This window comes from Perca fluviatilis, chromosome 18 (assembly GCF_010015445.1).
Source record: "Perca fluviatilis chromosome 18, GENO_Pfluv_1.0, whole genome shotgun sequence".
Lineage (NCBI taxonomy): Eukaryota > Metazoa > Chordata > Actinopteri > Perciformes > Percidae > Perca > Perca fluviatilis.
The window spans coordinates 29,713,345-29,735,835 of record NC_053129.1 but is presented as its reverse complement, the minus strand read 5'-3'; the positions used below and the strand labels follow the sequence as shown (position 1 = coordinate 29,735,835).

The following is a 22,491-nucleotide window of genomic DNA, read 5'->3' as shown; positions in this document are numbered from 1 at the left end:
TGTTTAATATTTTCATGGCAAGAAAGGATAAGAACAAAATGTAGATTGACTAATTCACTTTCTAAAAAGACAAAAATGACCTTTCATTGTGGTTTAATGTAGAACACATAAAGTGATTTAAGAAAATGATTATTGATTTCTTTTGAAGAACTCAGTGACAGCATGAATAAAGCTGGAGTACAAGTCTTTCTCTGAAACCAAAGACATGGATACTTTTAATAAGATCTGGTTTAATCGGCTTTATCTCTTTTAAAATGATGGAATCTGTTTTTCAGAATAAAATAACATTGCATCTTTGCATTGACGTAGTGGAACATTTAGACACTTTGATGTTACTAAAAACTCCAATATATCTCGGTCTCCTCTTTTAAGTCTCAGAGCTCCAACTAAAACATATCTCTGATGTTATCCTTCTCTCTCCAGGTTGGGGGAGGATCCTCTTTGTGCCCGTGGGTTTAGCAGCTCTCATAATAATTGTTGTGGCGGTCAACATGTGGACGAGAGCTAAAGGTGAGAACATTCACAGATCAAACTTAGAAACAACAAGTTTTGATGAAGCAGATTTTCACTGTGGAAACTGAAGTCCTCTCTTTCTCTTGTCTTTTCAGAGAAGAAAACAGAACGGAGGAAATCGCTGTGAGTTTTACAACTAAATAATGAAATGTTTTTACAGTTGATGCTTTACACACTCTTCATTAGAAACTGTACATTTAGACAGAAGAAGACAGGAGACAACAATAAACAGGTGAAGTGGACACAAATGTTAGTTTGTTCAACATATTTATGTTACTTTTGGTCTTAAATTCAGTAATTGTAACAAAAGCATCTTCCTAATGAGTGTAATGAAATATACTTGTTGTCTTTAACTTATTTCTTATTTCCCTGAGCTAAATGTGGGGCGGTGGACGCCTACAGATCAGAGAAGTGGGATTGGGATTGGAAAGTGTGTCTTTGATTGTGTTGTGTTGTTTTTCCCAGGTGCGTTATGATGTAGATGATGATACAGTGAACTATGAAAACATCAGATCTCCTGATGGAGTTTGACCAACACTTCTGCCTCCATCAGACTCCACTGATCAACTCGTCACCTTTTACTGGACTAGTTCAAGACTGGAAATAACTAAAAGAATCATTAAGGCTTATTTTATTTTAGTCTGATGTATTTTCCTGCATCAGTTGTATAAAAACCTTTTCTCATCTGCAGCCAGTTGAGAACAGCAGCTGGATTTGAACTTCATTTAACTCTTGTTAACTTCCTGAAATAGTCTTCCAGCTGCAGATTTCAGAGCTGATTTTAAGATGTACTGCTGGTTGTTGAAGCTCCAGCAGCTTGAGCTCAGTTTGATGTCTCTGTGTGCAGAAGAACTCATTTTAATTTTCACTTAGCATTGCTTTGTGTGTGTGTGTTGTGTGTGTGTGTGTGTGTATATGTGTGTGTGTGTATGTGTATGTGTATGTGTGTGTGCGTGTAGGGTGCGGGTGTGTGTGTGTCATTGTGTGTATATGTGTGTGTCTGTGTGTGTATATGTGAGTGTGTGTGTGGTGTGTGTGTGTGTTGTAATGGAGTCAGTAACAGTCTTTTGTTTATTCTATCTGATAACAATATAATCTGCAAATAAAGAAAAGTTCACCACTTCATTCTACACTGTGTTTTCTGATTCCTTCATGTACTAACAGAGTAATAAAGGAAAGTGAATATTCTTTACTGCCTCTACTAGAAGTACATCCTCCCTCCTCTTGTCCACTTCTAGTAGTGGAGCTTCCCTCTGTTGGCTTGAACAGCTCTGTTCTCACTGAGAACTCAAATGTGTCTGAAAACAGATAGAAATGCACCCAAAGGTACCTGAGAATCAACAGAAATAATCAGGCTACGTTCAGAAGTTTGGGATGCACACGACCTCCTACTGTGATCTAATATCGATGTAAAAACATTTCACACATCTTAAACGTCCAACTAGTCGTCTCTGCAGTGTGTCCCATTCTGCCTCTCTGTCCCTCCAGACACATTCACACTTCCTCAAACCAGTTCACTGCCATTCTCTTCCTGTCCACCAGATGTCCTCTGACTTTTTCTCCTGTCCCAGTCGCCTCACTCAGTTCAGTCAGGACTCTCATCAGTGTTTTAACCGTTTGTTGAAACTAGTCTCAGTGAGCCCAAACCTTCCAGGGGTTCAAGTAGTTTTCAACACAACTCAATAAGTGTCTCTTTGTCCTAATAAAGTGTGGACTGTCTGTGTGTTTCTGATGTTTATCTGGTCCTCATTAGAGGGTAAAACCTGCAGAGCTCTGCTGCTGGTGTTATCCACATCCTCACCCAAACACTTCTCCTTCAGTTCTCAGAAACAAACTGCAAAAATAAAATGAGGAGCCAACAGGTGTCAGACAGTAAAACCTCATCTTCTGTGTGTTCTATCAGCTGCTACAGTATCACCATATTACACCACGGACATCAAGAGTGAAATCCTGCTGGGGCGAGTTGAGCGTTTGACTCTTCACCTGTGTGTTCATGTGTGCTGTCAAACATCACCATGAATCCTGTCTGGTTTCTAATAAACACCATCTGATGAAAATAAGTTGCATTACTGCATTACTATTTTTTAAAGATTATTTTTTTCTTTTCCTTTGTCTGAAGACATGAAAGGGGAGAGAGGGGGAATGACATGGTCGGAGCGAAACCCGGCCCGCTGTGTCGAGGAGTAAATCTCTATATATGGGCTATCCGGGCACCCACAAACATTTATCTTAACCAACAATCTTCACACACTCAACTTCCTCAGTCATCTTCTTTTTTTTTAGGTGTGAAATACGTCAGTGGCACAAATACACCCTGGGACTGGACACAGTGTGAACACCAGACTCAACATGAGATTAATACAGTTTGTTTGTTGCAGCGTTAGATTGGATCAATGAACGCAGAAACATTTAACTTTGAGAGAAAACTATGTTATATGGAAAAGGTAAAATTGAAAAAAAAACGTTTTGCCTGTTTGGCGTCTATAAGGAATTCAAACAGCCTACCCCTAACCCTAAAATTCATTGTGAGGAAGTGATATCATCCTAATTACAGGAAGTAGATGCAGCATCTCTCGACTAAAGCACTATTTTAGAAACAGTTCTGAGCATCAGAACGAGAGAGAGAAGAAGCAGAGACACAGAGAAGCACGATGGAAGAGTTCAAATGGGTCAAAATGTCTTTATTTCTGATACCGCTGCTTCACTTTACAGGTAAGAAGACTTATATCATATATATATATATATATTTTTTATATATATATATATGGAAGGCACATTGCAACAATTAACTTCATCATTCTTATTAAAGATACTTAACTTCCTAAATGTTATTAAACTAAGACAAATCTGTTGTTTTTCATTAACATGGTGAGTTTAGTGAACTCTTATATTTCTCTCTCATCTTCTCAGCAGCAGCAAACATACAGTTTCTGCTCTCCTCCACTGTCAGAGATGGAGATGAAGTCACTTTGTCCTGTGAAAATGTGAGAGATGATCAGAATAACTGTGACGGTAAACATGGACTTTCAGTTATTTAAAATAGCACAGTAGAGCTGGTTAGACTTGGTCAGATTGGTGTAAACGCAACCAAATCAGACAGACTGAGTGTTAGAGAGAACTGTTCTCTGGTTATAAAGAAGGTCACAGAGGAGGATGTTGGTAGTTACTTCTGTCAGCAGTACAACAAAGCAGGACAACATCAAGGTCGAGACTCTCAGGTTTATCTCTCTGTTGTTACCAGTGAGTATTTACATCACGTTTTCTAACAAGAACAATATACTGACACATTACAATATTAATGATTACAGTGATGAAGGTAATTTAACTCTTGTTGTCTTTCTCTCTCAATATCTCCATCTTCACCAGTGACTGAAGAGAAGAACGATGATATAGTGACGTTAAACTGCTCTGTGTCGACATATGAACGATGTAAACACACAGTGAAGTGGCTGTATGAGGGTAAAGACGTGGCTAAAGATCACCCAAACATTGAGACATTACAGAGGGGCTGCTACACCACTGTGAAATGGCAGGATCCTGTGGATTCTGTGGATCCTGGTTTAATTTACAAACCAAGGTCTAACTTATTGAAGTGTGAAGTGACAGATGGTTACACTGAAGAAGTGCAGCTGTTTCCCTTCATCCCTCCTCATTCCTCAAGAGAGAAACCAGGTGAGAATATGATGAGCTGTTTAAAATCACTTTGTGGATAATTACACTAAATATTAGTGTAGATCTGAGGTTTTAATATTTCATCATTGTGTCATGATGTCAGATGGTTAAGCTTATTTCTAAATGTACAGTTAGTTGCATTTTGCTATTGTATTAATTAAGCTGCTGATGCAACAACAACGACTACAATATCACCAACATCAGGGACAATGAGAACATTAAAAGCTAAGAACTAAACTGTATAAGATCATAAGTTTATTTGATGACTTTGATGTTTTAAATTATTCCTCCTTTAGTTAGAGAAGATGGTAGATATTTAGATATTTTATCACTGAACAGTGTTATTTAATTTGTCCAGGTAAAGCAATAACCGCAACTTCTGAGACAACAAGAACTTCTGATAAAAGCCCAGAATCAGTACCAACCACCACAGCAATCAGTGATCCTTCAACCAAACTACAAGGTAGTAACTCATAGATTTTACAGTACGTCTTTCTCTAGAATCTCGCTTTCTCTGTCAGTCTCTCTCTCTCCCAAACTTATTGTTTTGATTTCATCCTATGATATTTTTTTTATGGAACAGGTTTTTATTGTTTAATATTTTCATGGCAAAAACAGAAAAGAAAAAATGTTGTTTGATTAACTCACTTTCTAAAAAGACAAAACTGACCTTTTCATTGTGGACTTATTTTGAAGAACTCAGTGACAGCATGATCTGAGGTTTTAATATGTCATCAATTGTGTCATGATGTCAGATGGTTAAGCTTATTTCTAAATGTACAGTTTGTTGCATTTTGTTATTGTATTAATTACGCTGCTGATGCAACAACGAGGACTACAATATCACCAACATCAGAGACAATGAGCACATCAGAAGGTAAGAATTAAACTGTATCAGATCAAAATGACTAAAACCCCCCAAAACATTTGTTCATTTGATGCCTTTAAAAATTTTAAGAGAAATGATTATTCTTATTTAGTTACAGCAGATGGTAGACACATGTGATGACACATTTCTCTTCTCTCCCAACCATATTTATTTTCCTTTTTTATATAATATATTTTTATAAATTTTTTTAATGGCACAGGTTTTTATTGTTTAATATTTTTATAGATAAAAAGAAATAAAATATTTGTTGGATTACTACCTTCTGGAAAGGCAAAACTAACCTTTCATTGTAGTTTAAAGCAGAAACTGAACAGTGTTATTTCATTTGTTCAGGTGAAACACAAACCGCTAAAGCAACAAGAACATTTGAATAAATCACAGAATCAGTAACAACCACGACAGCAATCAATGATACTTGATACTTACAAACTACACGGTAGTAACTCAAATATACTACGTGTCTTTCTCTTAAAACTCTCTGTCTTCCAGTCCAAACATGCTTTAATAGTTTTTTATTCTCTTTCCAGATTGGTGGAGGTGGTGGTGGCTGATCGTTGTGTCTGTGTCTGTTGCAGCTCTCATAATCATCACTGTGGCTGTCCTCAGATGGAGGAGAGCTAAAGGTGAGAACATTGCACCACATCCTCATACCTAAACAACAGTATATTTTGATTGTCAATGACTCCCAAAATGACATATATGACCGTTCTGTTTACTGCGTCGAGGCTGCCGCTTAAATACATCCGCGATGGAAGTTTAATCAGCTGACTGTTCTGTTCAGTGTAACAGGCACAGTTTTAAACATGTGGCACACATTGTTAAAGGAAACTAGTTAAGTTTAGGCAACAAAATACTTTAGCTAAGTAAAACATCAGGGATTGGCTTAAAATGAGTCACGTAAAACTACTAAAGGGAGGACATAACTTGACATCTGACATCATTGTGTCACAGACTAAGGGCGCTTTCACTCCTGACTCATTTAGTTCGGTTGAATCGCACTAGAGTTCGTTTGCCCTGCTGTTGCGGTTCATTTGGGCAGGTGAGAGAGCAGCAGTTGAACTCGGGTGTGCACCAAACGCGGACCAAACAAGCGTGCAGAGACCTGCTTGATGAGGTGGTCTCAGGACGCTTTCAATTGAACTCTGGAGAGGTTTGTTTGTTGTGAGAACATGATCCGACCTCGAACCGCACCAACTATATAACTATATATACTCCACAAGTCTGACCTAATGGCTCCTGTACTCAGGTGTGCTTTGTAATCTGGGATGCGGCAGAACAGCAAACTGCAGAGTTGTGTTTTTTGTTTCTTTAGATGAAGGATACCGCCTTCGTTGCGCCCTGCAGGGCAGACATCTATTGGATGTCACCAGTCTCAGTGCACCATAAATCGTCCATTCAAATGTGTTGCAAAAATTTAAAGATAGAACTTAAAAGAAAAAGCAATATGTTTTTTTTGTTGTTTTTTTTAAACAACTTGCCAATTTCAATTAAATATTTGATCAAAAACTTACTGATGTCAGTTCCTCTGAGCGAAGGCCTCCTGGGCGTCTCAGGAACAACAACCTTTCGATCAAACAAGGAGTCAGAGGTTTCCCAGAGCCTGGAATTTGTCCGGCTAGTCTTGTCGTACAAAGGCCAACGCATCAGAAGAGCAGCTTTCAGGTTGAGAATCTCGGTGGGACCTCCAAAATGTTATAGATATTAACTGATCTCTCCATAGATACTCACATGTCGAACACAAAGCACAGAGAACACAGAGATGGTTAAAGTGATATATTGCAAAAGTTTATCTTATCTATCTATAAATTGCAGGAATGTCTTGCGTGTGTGTGTGTGTGTGTGTGTGTGTGTGTGTGTGTGTGTGTGTGTGTGTGTGTGTGTGGGTGTAATGCGCATGTCTCTCGAACCGTTAGTCCGATGGATAACAAACTTGACAGGTGTCTTGCTACGGGCACGAGTAAGTGCAGTGCCAACTTTGACATTGTTTGGATTAGAAATGCAAAAGATATCGTTAAATATAAATCGTTAAAAGAAGCACACATTGGCTTTTGCCGCTCCAGCCGCTGGCCACTCCTCCTCGACTCCTCGACTCTTTTCCTGCTATTGTATTAAATTGCTGTGAGCTGGCAGAACATAACGTTATCTCAGAGATTATTCCTTCAGACGCGGCGGATGCGCGAAAATCTCAGAGTTGAACTGGGCAGACACATTTACTTTTTTTAGACTCACCCTGGGTCGAGTTAATAAGTCGGCAAAAATACCCAAATGCCCAACTTAACGTAGTCTAAGACCACCTAAACCTGTATGGAAATGAACACCTCTGCTTAATGTAATATTGTATTGATCCGAGACGAAAAAATTGTTTTTTTTTTTTCTCTCTCTCTCTCTCTATCTCTTTTTTTTTTTTTTACGCCGCACAACACACACAAACACACACAGTGTTGTAATGTAACGGAGTACAAATACTTCGTTACTGTACTTAAGTAGAAATTCCTTTACTGTGCTTCACTTACTTCGCTATTTAAATTTATGTCAACTTTCAGTTTTACACCACTACATTTCCTAGATAAAATGTATACTTTTACTAGGAGAAATGTGTGCGACTGCAATAAGGGAGGTTTGGCGAATCACTGCCGCTACTATTTCAGCGCTTGTTTGTTGCTAAAGGAGGAGGACGCACAACTGAAACCGCCATGGAAGCACGAGCACCTACTGGAGGACCTCCGTTATTGTAGACCGACCACCCGACGATAGCGGTGAACTCGGTGAACAGGGTAGTGGTGAAGATACGTCCATACACCGGCGCTGCCCTACAAAGGCAAAACGCGTAACATCATATTTCGGGACAAAAATGAGTTAATGTCACTTTTGGGGTATTGGAGACCTCCTTTATCATGTGAAAAATATCGTGGAGTCAATTTGATTGTTTTAACGAGAAAATAAAGGGCTATGACAACCGTAACATCCAAAACCATATGGGAAACCATAGGCAGAACGCCGTAACAGCTGTTACGCCCTTTGCCTTTGTTTCGCACGCGAGGTTGAGTTAAGGTGTTCTGACTTTGTTTAGCCAGGCATCAAGAGAGATGTTACTGTGCCACCGCTGATGTTACTGTACTCTGGCCTCGGCATACTGTCAAAGTTTGCCGCTTTTAATTGTCACCAAACCACGTAACATACACCGCACACATCTTTAAAATAAAGTGCCGATGGTTCAGATCTGTCAGTGTCAGCGACAGCCTGGAGCTAGCTAAATTTAATCTGTGTCACGTAGCGCTAACGGTGATGCTGACACACCTCCTCACTTGGCGCAGCCTCACATCAGATGCCGAAAACGAATTATTAAATACACAGGCATCCTACCTTTCCATGCAATCCGATATAATCCACGGAAGATATAATCCATAGTAATGCACGTCATCTGCTGTATCCACAACAATCCATATGTGTTTGAGCCATACTTCCTTCTTGCAGGTGTTCATGTCAAATCTTACACAAATCCATAATAGCACTAAGCTAGTTATCGCTAACGTCCGTACAAAAAAGTAGGCTGACCTAAATGTTATCTCAGAATTAAAAAGTAGTAATCCAAGTCAAGTTTGTTGACTGTGCATTTTGCGCAGTTTGCTGGCCAGGGGCGATTCTAGGATCAGACCTTTAGGGGGGCTCAGCACCTAATGAGAATATGACACGGATACAGTTCCTTGCAAAAGTGTTAAACATAATATATTTATTGTTAAACAATAAATATACCTTTGTATTCAATTATAATTAAATTATCTTTATTGAGAAAATATTTCTTGTATTTATTCATATTGTATACTGTACTGCAAAGTAACTTATCTGTCATACTGTTCTACTGTGTTAGTATTGCCACACTATCCTGATCATTATAGCACTAAATAGGAACAACCAAAGGTCTTCTATATAATTTAAAACAAATACCATGATGACTAGACCTTGGTTAGGTGTTCTTATAATGGATGTAAGTATGGTGAACAGCAAGCAAATATCGATTATATATCAGTTACTGCCTTTTGCCTTTGCAGGACTGCTTGTTTTTGGCACATGATACAAAGGCAGAGTACAGTAACTGACAAACAAGGGTCAAAGGTCAATTTTGAAAAAAAAACCTTTTACTTCAAATACTTAAGTACATTAAATATCAGAAAATTACTTTTGATACTTAAGTACAGTATATATCAGATACTTTAAGACTTTTACTTAAGTAATATTCTAAAAGGTAACTTTCACTACAAAACCAAAGTCTTTTTTAGTAACGATACTTGTACTTTTACGGGATATTGCTTTCTAGTACTTTATACAACACTGCACACACACACACACACACACACACACACACGCAAACGCACACACACACACACACACACACACACACACACACACACACACACAACACACACACAAAAACACACACACACACACACACACACATGGTCCGTTTCCGGTGATTGATGAAACCAGATATGGGTGGATTAGCTCTCATAACGGGCCATGAGTCCATGAGGCTAATGTCTGATTACTCCACATTGTTAATTGTGATATTTTGTGATTCCATTCTGAATCTGCAGCGTTCTCTGTCAGGTAAATACAGTAGTACGATGTCTTCCTCTGATGTAGAAGTAGATGTAGAAGTAGCCTACAGTGTAAGTCAGTAGTAGGCTATACAGTGGAGCTGCATATTAAGTGGTTTGGGGTCCTTCTGTAAGTCATTTTGGGGTACAATTTGGTTTTGATGAATTCTATAAGCACCAATACCACAGGCCAAGTAATCGGCCGTTCCAAACAGGCACATTGTCAACGGGCACTGCAGTAGTGTAATTAATTACAGGGAAGTTCCAGAGAAAATGTGTCAAGGTATCACCAGATCAGTTTTCCCAGTAACCTCCACAGAGAAGTTGGTGCACATTGATTTTATACGGTCACAGAACAAAAGAAATCCTTTCTGATTGATGGAAAACAGCCAAAACAAATGTTCCCCCTATCCTATGGGAATAGGTCTCTCTACAATGCTCTATTATCATTGGACAAAAGTCCTCAAGCAACACTCCCTCTGTGTCCTATAAGAAAACAGTATTTTTTTCTCCCACTGGTGACCTTGACATAAACATTAGTTCACATTCAGTCCACATACATGGTGTTTACGTCCAGTCTACGAAATGCCTAGTTCTTGTCACCGGAGGTAATAAAACGACATGGGCCTCTGACTGCATTTCCATATCACAGCTCAGTGAACAATGTGAGTATTTTTGAACACGATGCATAAATAAAAATGTTCAAATGATTAACAAAACTCAAAGAATCATAATTCCTTTAACAGGCTTGCAGTGTTACTCTCACAGAAATAGACTCGGGTCAAGTTCACCGTTCGTCACTCGCATCTCCGTGGTCAAACCAGCCGCCGCTAAAATTGGAGACAGACGCCGTCAGAGCATAGTGAAGTCTCGGTGACCAGAGCAGACGTAGTAACGTCGCTCGGGAAACAATGTCTGATTATTAAAATGAAATGAGCTGGTTTGACCATGGAGATTCAAGAAATACGCACTAGGACCTTCTTCCTTTATTAACTTTCTTGCTCCGCCCTAGACACATCTGACCAATAAGAGGAGTGAACGTTCTTGCGTGATTTGGAATGATGCATTTTGGTACGCTTGGATTTTTCCAGGTGTGAAACTAAAGCGAACCCAGTGAAAATCACTCCAACTTTACAAACTCATCACCTGATTTGGACCAAAGCAAACAAACTATAGGTGTGAAAACGCACTAAGCTCCGTAAAAGTCGGTTAATTTTAAAAAGTGACAGTTGACTTTTGGATTCACACGGGGACACAAATGCCGGTCTCATGAGTGAGAGTCCTGTGTTTGTTTGACCCAATCAAAACATGAATATGAGACGTACTGTAAGAGCTACTTGCACAATCGACCGATGCGGTCGTTTTCTGGGTGCGGATGGAATGCAATATTCTAAAGACGACTCTCTTTTGTCTCTTCAGGGAACAAAACACAGACGGAGGTTGAAAACATGGTGAGTTTTGTGGCTCAATAATCAAATGTCTGTACAGTTTGTCAGCTCGTCTCTGACGGTGTCATCAAAATCCAAACATCCTTCGTAGACTTTGTTAATGTCAGATACTGAGCTTAAACACTGCATTGACTCCAGAAACCAGATCACACACCACACCCAGTACAAAGTTACACTCCCTGGTTTATAGATCAGCTTTTTAAAATGTATCTCTGTGAGCCACTCGGTGAGTCTGACTTCCTTCTGCGAGAGAAGACGTGGAGGAGTCTGATGATGCAGCTGGACGACACAACAATAGAACCCAATGAAGTCCCCACATGTTACTGAGCAGCCTTTATGTCGTCTCCTCTGTGCAGGCTGATCCTGAAGATGGTGTTTCCTACGCCTCCATCAGCTACACCAAGAAGACCAACAGGAGAGCCCAGGTCAGCTGCTGATTGGTTACTGTGATGATGATGCTGTGTCATTATTGAGCATTGTGTTGTGTTTATGAGGCGCTGGATATCATAATGTTGCATTATTCTGTCGTTTCCTAATGTGTAATTTACGTGTTGTCTTTTGTTTCCCAGGCTCGGGGTGGAGATGATGATGAAGATGATGCAGTGACCTACAGCACCGTGAAAGCTCCCTCTTCCTCTGCTGCTGCTGCAGCCTCTGCTGATCTCATCAACAAACCCAACAAATAAGACAGCACAGTATAGTTACAGCTCGTATCATTACAGATATTTTTGGTTACTTGATATGGAAGAAAAATATGATAAACAAATGATTAGTGGTCAAGAGATGTGTGCACATTTCGCTATAACTATGACCGAGGCATTTCTCAATAAGAGCAATGGGGCTGATGATGTATTGATTCTTCTTTTGTTCTCTTTTGATTTTGTAAATATGGATGATGCACAAATATTGAGCTGGCTATTTGCATATGAAGATTTTAGCTTAAGTATACTTGGAGATAGCCTGGGAAATTAGATAAAAGTTGTTGTTTTTAATCATGTAGGCGTTTTTGTCAGTGTACAGTTCATATGAAATGTGTTGTCTCAAATATTAATGTCATAATTTTTGCTTGTTTTTTGCCCTTTTTTGTACAAGGATGAAGATGTAGGCTTTGTTGTAAAATAGCTGTGTCTTGTGATTCCCATGTGGCATGGACCAGATCTTTGCCATCACATAGAAATAAAAATAAACTCCATCTATAACTGATACTGATACATGTTCATTAGAATTCTTTTTATGATCATTTGCTGTATTTTTTTGCCTGTGCAATAGGCTAACTAGTAGCACGACATAACCCAACATTACACGTCTGTTTGACATGTAAATGAGCATGATATATGTCAAATTGCTCATATTATTGTTTTTGGCTTTTTCCCTTTCATTTATTGTGTTATATATCTTTTTTGTGCACGTTATAGGTTTACAAAGTGAAAAAGCCCAAAGTCCACCCCAAAGGGACTTACCATCTCCAACAGAAACCACTGTTCACCAACTGCTCCAAACAGCTCTATTGTAGTCCAGCCTTTACTTCAGAGACAGACGTGGTCACTTTGGAACACACGTTATAATGCTCGCCTAGCTGCTAGCATGGCACGCCCTCATACTCTGCTTCTGACTGGCTAGTAGTCCTTACCTAGATACTGTGCTCCCAACAAAGATGGAACAGAAGTGTAGCTTTAACAGATAGCTCAACACACAGGGTGAAAAGAGGAGCTGCAGCAATGCGCAGTACAACAAAAATATGGTGTTTTTTTGAAAATGAAATGTAAACCTATTCTGATATATGTTGTTAGAATTTTATTAAATTGTAAATGTCTCTAAAAACAAAAGTAATGTATGTGGTGTTACAGGTCAAATGTGACCCAGCAGAGAATATTGGCAGTTGCGGGCTGCTTTGTAGATGAAATTTGGCTAAAAGGTCCCCAACCACACTACACACACACACACGCCTACCCACACACAAACATAGATGGAGATCGACAAAACACACCTGGATGCTCACATGGGGCTGTTGCTTCTTGCTGGGGTGTACAGATCCTGCAATAAGGCTACATGGACGGCTAGTGTTCCACACATTTGTCCCCAATATCCCTGATGGGAGCAAGCTGTCACTTACAGTTTTTCTCAATTGTTTACACACAAATACTGGTACTTGAGACACAATGACCACAACATATAACTCATGCACCAACCCCCTGAACTAATTCTGCTGAACTACAAGCACAATTCCTGCTTTACACTCAAATTGCAGTTCTAAAACACACTTTTGTCAAAACACTACACACAATTCTCTGCATTTGGCACACTTTTCATGAAGAAAATCTCTTGTTTTCACAAGGAACACACTGCTATTCAAATATGCACACTGACTTGTCACATGGGCAAACACCTGTCACACAGTTTTACAATTAGCAATCAGAGCTTTAGCATAAAAGGGCAACAGGTGAGAAGATTTTTCTGCCTGGAGATGGAAAGTGTATGACCGAAATCCACAAACGCGTATACCCCTTCTCCAAGCTATGGAAGAGACATGTGGAGAAATAGCAGGTGATGATTTTCATGGCTGGATTCACCATGCTAGGGGATATTTCCCCCCCTGCTTGGCCAGGGAAAACATTGCTTATGATGTGGATGAGGTGCTGTGGCCAGACCGAAACAGAAGAGAGGATGCAGCATAGTTTTTTTTTGTTTTTTTTACTATAACTGTATACAGTAGATTCTTCTGTTATTTTGTATGTAGACCACTGTATGTGCAACTTTGTGTTGGTTGGGATGTACATTGTACATTGTTTTTGTGGGAAAAATAAAATATATTTGTTACCTTGTATTTGTGTGCTCTGAGTATAAAAACAATATTCTCAAATATTTTACAACAAACTTATGTACTGTCTGTAGTAAGTGTAACACTGAACAAAAAAAAGGCCTAAGTCATGTAGTGGAAGTTTCCTTTGCAGCAGGGGGGGAATTTCAGAATTTAGTAAATTGAAACAAATACAGTGCCTTGCGAAAGCATTCGGCCCCCTTGAACTTTTTGACCATTTGCCACATTTCAGGCTTCAAAACATAAAGATATAAAACTGTAATTTTTTGTCAAGAATCAACAACAAGTGGGACACAATCATGAAGTGGATCAAAATTTATTGGATATTTCAAACCTTTTTAACAAATAAAAAAACTGAAAAATTGGGCGTGCAAAATTATTCAGCCCCCTTAAGTTAATACTTTGTAGCGCCACCTTTTGCTGCGATTACAGCTGTAAGTCGCTTGGGGTATGTCTCTATCAGTTTTGCACATCGAGAGACTGACATTTTTGCCCATTCCTCCTTGCAAAACAGCTTGAGCTCAGTGAGGTTGGATGGAGAGCGTTTGTGAACAGCAGTTTTCAGTTCTTTCCACAGATTCACACGGATTCAGGTCTGGACTTTGACTTGGCCATTCTAACACCTGCATATGTTTATTTGTGAACCATTCCATTGTAGATTTTGCTTTACGTTTTGGATCACTGTCTTGTTGGAAGACAAATCTCCATCCCAGTCTCAGGTCTTTTGCAGATTCCATCAGGTTTTCTTCCAGAATGGTCCTGTATTTGGCTCCATCCATCTTCCCATCAATTTTAACCATCTTCCCTGTCCCTGCTGAAGAAAAGCAGGCCCAAACCATGATGCTGCCACCACCATGTTTGACAGTGGGGATGGTGTGTTCAGGGTGATGAGCTGTGTTGCTTTTACGCCAAACATAACGTTTTTGCATTGTTGCCAAAAAGTTCGATTTTGGTTTCATCTGACCAGAGCACCTTCTTCCACATGTTTGGTGTGTCTCCCAGGTGGCTTGTGGCAAACTTTTCAACGACACTTTTTATGCATATCTTTAAGAAATGGCTTTCTTCTTGCCACTCTTCCATAAAGGCCAGATTTGTGCAGTATACGACTGATTGTTGTCCTATGGACAGAGTCTCCCACCTCAGCTGTAGGTCTCTGCAGTTCATCCAGAGTGATCATGGGCCTCTTGGCTGCATCTCTGATCAGTCTTCTCATTGTATGAGCTGAAAGTTTAGAGGGACGGCCGGGTCTTCGTAGATTTGCAGTGGTCTGATACTCCTTCCATTTCAATATTATCGCTTGCACAGTGCTCCTTGGGATGTTTAAAGCTTGGGAAACAGTATATCGGACCTGCCTGGTGTGTTCCTTGTTCTTCATGATGCTCCCTGCGCTTTAAACGGACCTCTGAGACTATCACAGAGCAGATGCATTTATACGGAGACTTGATTACACACAGCTGGATTCTATTTATCATCATTAGTCATTTAGGTCAACATTGGATCATTCAGAGATCCTCACTGAACTTCTGGAGAGAGTTTGCTGCACTGAAAGTAAAGGGGCTGAATAATTTTGCACGCCTAATTTTTCAGTTTTTTATTTGTTAAAAAAGTTTGAAGTATCCAATAAATTTCGTTTCACTTCATGATTGTGTCCCACTTTTTGTTGATTCTTCACAAAAAATTACAGTTTTATATCTTTATGTTTGAAGCCTGAAATGTGGCAAAAGGTCGAAAAGTTCAAGGGGGCCGAATACTTTCGCAAGGCACTGTAAGACAGACTGAGACTAAAACCAAGTTGGGTTTTTGTATTTTATTAAAAAAGATATATTTGCAAATATAGGAGCAACATGATTTCACAAAAGGCCGCAGCCCAGTGTGGAGTCAGTTTCTCAAATGAGTGAACAGAACACCAGGCTTTTATGCATCTTCAGAGTGACAGCACACACACACTTGGAATATTATGACGCTACAATTCTTACAGGCAATCTGATACACATGAAGACAATCAGAAAAAACACAAGAGACATCTCGGAGCCATTCCTCACCCTCCCTCCCTCCCGTACGATAGTTTTAGGGTGACCTTGTAGCCCCTATCTGTTCACACAAACAGTGCTCACATTATGTTCCAGACTGGACGTCTCAGCAGTTAGAATCAAAATCTGCATGTGGGAAATGAGATCAACTCTTTCAGCATTTATGAGAGAAGTAAAGTACGAATTAAACATAAAAATATAAGGAATTAGGCTTGAATGTAATTTTCCCATTACAGTCATTATGATGAATGGAGAAGAAGTGTTTTCCATTCATCATAGTGTTTTACATTGAGCACATCAGTGTTCAACTGGTTCTTATAAATGTCTATTCATATGATGGTTTGTGTGTGTCATTTTAAAACAAAATGCCATTTTGAGAAGAAATAACATTGTTGTGAATGTAAAGTGTCATTTTGCAGGAGAATTGAGGGCTTTTGCCCACTGTGTGTGTGTTTTTTTTTTGATTTGTGTGTGGAGTTCTGAGAGTATGAGGCATGCTTTCAGAAAATGTGTGTAAACAATCGAGAAAAAGTGTAAGTGTCTTCCTCTTCCTTCTCCTTCTGTTCCCTCATATGTCACTTATTGCTGTGCAAACCAGTTGACTGCCATTCTCTTCCTGTCCACCAGATGTCCTCTGACTTTTTCTCCTGTCCCAGTCGCCTCACTCAGTTCAGTCAGGACTCTCATCAGTGTTTTAACCGTTTGTTGAAACTAGTCTCAGTGAGCCCAAACCTTCCAGGGGTTAAAGTAGTTTTCAACACAACTCAATAAGTGTCTCTTTGTCCTAATGAGGAACCAACAGGTGTCAGACAGTAAAACCTCATCTTCTGTGTTCTAACTCTTGTTAACTTCCTGAAATAGTCTTCCAGCTGCAGATTTCCAGAGCTGATTTTTAAGATGTACTGCTGGTTATTTGAAGCTCCAGCAGCTTGAGCTCAGTTGATGTCTCTGTGTGCGAAAGAACTCATTTATTTTCACTTTCCAGCATTACTTTGTGTGTATGTGTATTGTGTGTGTGTGTGTGTGTTTGTGTGCATGTAGGTATGTAATGATAATGTGCAGCCTTCTGTGCTTTATTATTAGCGTAGATGCGTGTGGATTTGTCAGTGTGTGTCTGTGTGTGTGTATATATATATGTGTGTGTGTCGTGTGTAACCTGTCGCGTAACTGTGTGTGTGTTTGTGTGTGTGTGTGTGTGTGTACAGTGCCTTTAGAAAGTATTAGGCCCCTTGAGCGTTTGACCGCCACATTTCAGGCCTCAACCGCAAAATGCTCGTGTAATTTTTGTGAAGAATCAACAACAAATTAGGTCCCAATTATGAAGTGGAGCGAAATTCATTTGGCTATTTCAAACTTTTAACAATAAAACTATGAAAAAGTGGGCGTACGAAATTGTTCAAGCGCACTTTCAGTGCAATGGAAACTCTCTCCAGAAGTTCAGTGAGGATCTCTGAATGATCCAATGTTGACCTAAATGACTAATGATGATAAAGTCGCTACTGCCATCAAATTCTTCCGTACCAATACCTAACTCAACGATAGTCTCAGAGGTCCGTGTAAAGCATGAAGAGCATCATGAAGAACAAAGGAGACTTACCAGGCAGCTCGAGATACTGTTGTGGAGAAGTTTAAAGCCGGATTTGGATACAAAAAGATTTCCAAGCTTTAAACATCCCAAGGAGCACTGTGCGAGCGATAATATTGAAATGGAAGGAGTATCAGACCACTACAAATCTACGAAGACCCGGCCGTCCCTCTAAACTTTCAGCTCATACAATGAGAAGACTGATCAGAGATGCAGCCAAGAGGCCCATGATCACTCTGGATGAACTGCAGAGATCTACAGCTGAGCGGGAGACTCTGTCCATAGGACAACAATCAGTCGTTATACTGCACAAATCTGGCCTTTATGGAAGAGTGGCAAGAAGAAAGCCATTTCTTAAAGATATCCATAAAAGTGTCGTTTAAAGTTTGCCAAAAGCCACCTGGGAGACACACCAAACATGTGGAAGAAGGTGCTGTGGTCAGATGAAACCAAAATCGAACTTTTTGGCAACAACGCAACGCGTTATGTTTGGCAAAGCAACACAGCTCATCACCCTGAACACACCATCCCCACTGTCAAACATGGTGGTGGCAGCATCATGGTTTGGGCCTGCTTTTCTTCAGCAGGGACAGGGAAGATGGTTAAAATTGATGGGAAGATGGATGGAGCCAAATACAGGACCATTCTGAAAGAAAACCTGATGGAGTCTGCAAAAGACCTGAGACTGGGACGGAGATTTGTCTTCCAACAAGACAATGATCCAAAACATAAAGCAAAATCTACAATGGAATGGTTCACAAATAAACATATCCAGGTGTTAGAATGGCCAAGTCAAAGTCCAGACCTGAATCCAATCGAGAATCTGTGGAAAGAACTGAAAACTGCTGTTCACAAACGCTTTCCATCCAACCTCACTGAGCTCGAGCTGTTTTGCAAGGAGGAATGGGCAAAAATGTCAGTCTATCGATGTGCAAAACTGATAGACATACCCCAAGCGACTTTACAGCTGTAATCGAGCAAAAGGTGGCGCTACAAAGTATTAACTTAAGGGGGCTGAATAATTTTGCACGCCCAATATTTCAGTTTTTATTTGTTTAAAAGGTTTGAAATATCCAATAAATTTCGTTCCACTTCATGATTGTGTCCCACTTGTTGTTGATTCTTCACAAAAAATTACAGTTTTATATCTTTATGTTTGAGGCCTGAAATGTGGCAAAAGGTCGAAAAGTTCAAGGGGGCCGAATACTTTCGCAAGGCACTGTATATGTGTGTATGTGTGTGTGTGTGTGTGTGTGTGTGTATATGTGTGTGTGTGTATGTGTGTGTGTGTTGTAATGGAGTCAGTAACAGTCTTCTCTTTATTCTATCTGATAACATTATAATCTTCAAATAAAGAAATGTTCACCACTTCATTCTACTCTGTGTTCTGTGATTCCTTCATGTACTAACAGAGTCATAATGGAAAGTGAATCCTTAATACTGAAGCATCAACACATAAGTAGCATTTCATTGTTGAGGTTGAGCTACTTTTAACTACTTTATATACAGTGGTTCCCAAGCTAGAGGCCGGGCAGCTCCAACGAGTCACAAGATAAATCTGAAGATAAATCATATGGTTGGAAACAAGAAAAACAAAGTTCTGATACACACATTTCTTTTCAGGCTATGTTTAGACGGAACGATCTAAAAGTGGCGTTCGTTTCTCACTTTTTATTCCGCGTTTCGACGAGTGTTCTGGGGGGGAAATCTGCGTGCATATGGTGACGCAAATGTGCGTGCAACTCGATGTAGTATACACACCAGGCAGCTAGGTGGTAGTGTGAAGCACTGACACACAACACCAGGTCCGCGCACCTTCCTTCTTCTTCTCTCCCTCTCCTCTCCCTAGTAGGGAGAAGCAAACAACTAAAGCTGACAATTTTGTCTAGACAGACGAGGAGGTGGAGTTATTGCTCCAAACAATGCACACACACAGACACACACACACACACACATGTGGCACACACACATGCCACACACAAACACGCGGCACAGCCACATGGCACACACACACACACACACACACACACACGCACATGGCACACACACACACACATGCGGCACACACTAGGCACACACAAACACACCCACACACACACAAATGTGGCACACACACACGCCACACACAAACACGCGGCACAGCCACATGGCACACACACACACACACACACACGGCACATGGCACACACACACACATGCGGCACATATACACGACACGCGGGACACACACGCGGCACACATACATACACACATACTCGCATAGTGCGTTTTTACCTTTTAGACGGGAACGCCACGGTGGAGCGTTTTTAAGATTTCTACTCTGGAGAGTGGTTTCACTTTTTTGCGTTTTTAAGCCCCAAAAACGCCGTCACCGTCTAAACAAAAATATTTTTACGTTTACACCTGCGAGCGTATTCTTGTAAACAGGGCCTCAGTTTCTGCACAGTTCTCCTAGCTTTGCTTTTTTTGTGAAATACTGGAGATTTTTACCTCTTTGGGACGCCAACAATAAATTCAAATTAAAGAAATCTTCTCTTTATTCTATCTGATAATATAATCTACAAATAAAGAAAGTTCACCACTTCATTCTAGACTGTGTTTTCTGATTCCTTCAGGTACTAACAGAGTCATAATGGAAAGTGAATATTCTTTACTGCCTCTACTAGAAGTACAACCTCCCTCCTCTTGTCCACTTCTAGTAGTGGAGCTTCCCTCTGTTGGCTTGAACAGCTCTGTTCTCACTGAGAACTCAAATGTGTCTGAAAACAGATAGAAATGCACCCAAAGTTACCTGAGAATCAACAGAAATATAATAACTCAGGCTACGTTCAGAAGTTTGGGATGCACACGACCTCCTACTGTGATCTAATATCGATGTAAAAACATTTCACACATCTTAAACGTCCAACTAGTCGTCTCTGCAGTGTGTCCCATTCTGCCTCTCTGTCCCTCCAGACACATTCACACTTCCTCAAACCAGTTGACTGCCATTCTCTTCCTGTCCACCAGATGTCCTCTGACTTTTTCTCCTGTCCCAGTCGCCTCACTCAGTTCAGTCAGGACTCTCATCAGTGTTTTAACCGTTTGTTGAAACTAGTCTCAGTGAGCCCAAACCTTCCAGGGGTTAAAGTAGTTTTCAACACAACTCAATAAGTGTCTCTTTGTCCTAATAAAGTGTGGACTGTCTGTGTGTTTCTGATGTTTATCTGGTCCTCATTAGAGGGTAAAACCTGCAGAGCTCTGCTGCTGGTGTTACCCACATTCTCACCTAAACACTTCTCCTTCAGTTCTCAGAAACAAACTGCAAAAATACAATGAGGAGCCAACAGGTGTCAGACAGTAAAACCTCATCTTCTGTGTGTTCTATCAGCTGCTACAGTATCACCATATTACACCACAGACATCAAGAGTGAAATCCTGCTGGGGGAGGAGTTTGACTCTTCACCTGTGTGTTCATGTGTGCTGTCAAACATCACCATGAATCCTGTCTGGTTTCTAATAAACACCATCTGATGAAAATAAGTTGCATTACTGCATTACTACTTTTTTAAAGATTATTTTTTCTTTTCCTTTGTCTGAAGACATGAAAGGGGAGAGAGAGGGGGGAATGACATGCCGCAGGTCGGAGCCGAAACCTGGCACACTGTGTCGAGGAGTGAATCTCTATATATGGGCACCCGCTCTACCAACTGAGCTATCCGGGCACCCACAAACATTTATCTTAACCAACAATCTTCACACACTCAACTTCCTCAGTCATCTTCTTCTTTCAGGTGTGAAATACGTCAGTGTCACAAATACACCCTGGGACTGGACACAGTGTAAACACCAGACTCAACATGAGATTAATACAGTTTGTTTGTTGCAGCGTTAGATTGGATCAATGAACACAGAAACATTTAACTATGAGAGAAAACTATGTTATATGGAAAAGGGAAAATTGAAAAAAAAAACGTTTTGCTGTTTGGCGTCTATAAGGAATTCAAACAGCCTACCCCTAACCCTAAAATTCATTGTGAGGAAGTGATATCATCCTAATTACAGGAAGTAGATGCAGCATCTCTCGACTAAAGCACTATTTTAGAAACAGTTCTGAGCATCAGAACGAGAGAGAGAAGAAGCAGAGACACAGAGAAGCACGATGGAAGAGTTCAAATGGATCAAAATGTCTTTATTTCTGATACCGCTGCTTCACTTTACAGGTAAGAAGACTTATATCTATATATATATATATATATATATATATATGGAAGGCACATTGCAACAATTAACTTCATCATTCTTGTTAAAGATGCTTTACTTCCTAAATGTTATTAAACTAAGACAAATCTGTTGTTTGTCATTAACATGGTGAGTTTAGTGAACTCTTATATTTCTCTCTCATCTTCTCAGCAGCAGCAAACAGACAGTTTCTGCTCTCCTCCACTGTCAGAGATGGAGATGAAGTCACTTTGTCCTGTGAAAATGTGAGAGATGATCAGAATAACTGTGACGGTACAACATGGACTGTCAGTTATTTAAATAGCACAGTAGAGCTGGTTAGACTTGGTCAGATTGGTGTAAACGCCAAAACTAAATCAGACAGACTGTGTGTTAGAGAGAACTGTTCTCTGGTTATAAAGAAGGTCACAGAGGAGGATGTTGGTCGTTACTCCTGTCAGCAGTACAACGAAGCAGAACAACATCAAGGTCAAGACTCTCAGGTTTATCTCTCTGTTGTTACCAGTGAGTATTTACATCATGTTTTCTAACAAGAACAATATACTGACACATTACAATATTAATGATTACAGTGATGAAGGTAATTTAACTCTTGTTGTCTTTCTCTCTCAATATCTCCATCTTCACCAGTGACTGAAGAGAAGAACGATGATATAGTGACGTTAAACTGCTCTGTGTCGACATATGAACGATGTAAACACACAGTGAAGTGGCTGTATG

General features: G+C 40.0%; 1 long non-coding RNA gene across 2 annotated transcripts; it reads left to right on the top strand.

The window, feature by feature from the left end:
- Nucleotides 1–5,568: 5,568 nt before the first annotated feature.
- On the top strand, nt 5,569–12,234 carry LOC120546863. 2 transcript variants are annotated; one of them, XR_005636966.1, is made up of 4 exons: nt 5,569–5,697; nt 11,089–11,120; nt 11,474–11,542; nt 11,687–12,234. It is a non-coding gene; the product is annotated as an uncharacterized LOC120546863 (long non-coding RNA). The 2 variants fall into 2 exon arrangements; XR_005636965.1 differs by lacking the exon at nt 5,569–5,697 and having other exon boundaries at nt 11,051–11,120.
- Nucleotides 12,235–22,491: the final 10,257 nt, after the last annotated feature.